A 1,676-nucleotide genomic window follows, 5' to 3' on the forward strand; every position below is an offset into this window, starting at 1 on the left:
CTCTCTCTCCCTCCCCCCTCTCTCCCTCTCCCTCTCTCCCTCTCTCTGTCTCTCTCTCTCTCTCCCTCCCTCCATCTCTCCCTCTCTCTGTCTCTCTCTCTCTCTCCCTCCCTCCATCTCTCCCTCTCTCTGTCTCTCTCTCTCACTCTCCCTCCCTCCATCTCTCCCTCCCCCCTCTCTCTGTCTCTCTCTTTCACTCTCTCTCCCTCCCCCCTCTCTCCCTCTCTCCCTCTCTCCCTCTCTCTCTCTCTCACTCACTTTCCCTCTCTCTTTCTCTCTCTCTCTTTTTACCTCTCTCTCACTCTCTTCATCGCTCTCTGTCCATTCTTCCTCGGTCTGCTGACATCCGAAAGTGTTCACGCTGGGTGCCAGAGGCCAGAGTGTTGAGGCTTTCGTACAGCAGGGGAAGGAGGTGAGAGGATGGAGAGGTGAAGGGGGCTTAGAGGAGGCGGGGCAGAGAAATGAGCGTGGGGGTGGAGTTAGGTGGAATAACTCCGCCCTAACTCCAAGGTAGAGATGAATGAGGGGCTGCAGAGATATGGGGGGGGGAGGGGCTTCCTGATGCCCTCCTGTGTCAGTGTGTGCTGTAACATTACTGTGTGGAAACGCAGCGCCACGCAACAGCCAATAGGAGCTGCAGCCACTGCAGCACACTGGAGGGTTTCACGAGCTCCGCAATGGCCACTGGGGGTGTGTGAGCTGTACGTGTGAATGTGACACAGGCTTAGAGTTCAGAGCGAAAAACAGAGACGGGGTGTGTGTGTGTGTGTGTGTGTGTGTGTGTGTAGGACCAGAGTCACAGGACCTCAGTGTATGGGCAGGACAGTGTACGTGTGTGCATGTGGAAGCTGTGTGGTTTCTCTGATAAAAAAGAACTTGGTTCAGTCATGTTGCATTTATTAGAGAGAGACTCAGTAAGAAAAGCGAAACGTTAAGAGAGAGAGAGAGAGCGTCTCAGCGTACACTCACCAGTGTTGGGTCTGTCCTCATCAGTTTAATCTCTCACATGCCCCCTGTGCAAGGTTTATGTATTAAACAGATGTTTAGAACTCATTGCTCCCGTGCTGTGATCCACGACCTATGGACCACTTCACCTTTGACCTGTGACCTGTGAGCCTTGTAAGGTCAATTCCCCCAGGATCCCACTGGAGAAAGGTAGCATGATCACATGTGCCTGTGTGATGTCTCAGAACATCTCACACGCACGCACGCACACACACACACACACACACACACACACACACACACACACACACACACACACGCGCGCGCGCACACACACACACGCATGCACGCAAGCACGCAGGCACACAGGAACTGATAAATACTGTGGGTGGGGGGGCAGAGCTCGTGATGAGAATGGTAGTTTCAGTGACCAGAAGCAAAGAAGTCTTATCAGTCGATCACCCCTCCACCGCGGTACAGTGGGTCAGCCCACTCCACACAGCCAGTGCCTGAGACCTGGAGAAGATCATACCAATGAGCAGATGACCGATTGTGGGAGGTTGCACCCATCACCTCACCCCCCTTATCCTTGGAGTCACAGAGCCAACGTCAGACTGGCTCAGATTACAGCAAGAGGAACTCAGCAGTAAAAGACAGGATTTAAGGGAAAGAAGAAGAGGAAATTGGAAAGCCTGTTTCACTGGATCACAAAGTGTTGCCAACTTATGAAA

The sequence above is a fragment of the Electrophorus electricus genome, chromosome 9 (genome assembly GCF_013358815.1).
Source record: "Electrophorus electricus isolate fEleEle1 chromosome 9, fEleEle1.pri, whole genome shotgun sequence".
NCBI lineage: Eukaryota > Metazoa > Chordata > Actinopteri > Gymnotiformes > Gymnotidae > Electrophorus > Electrophorus electricus.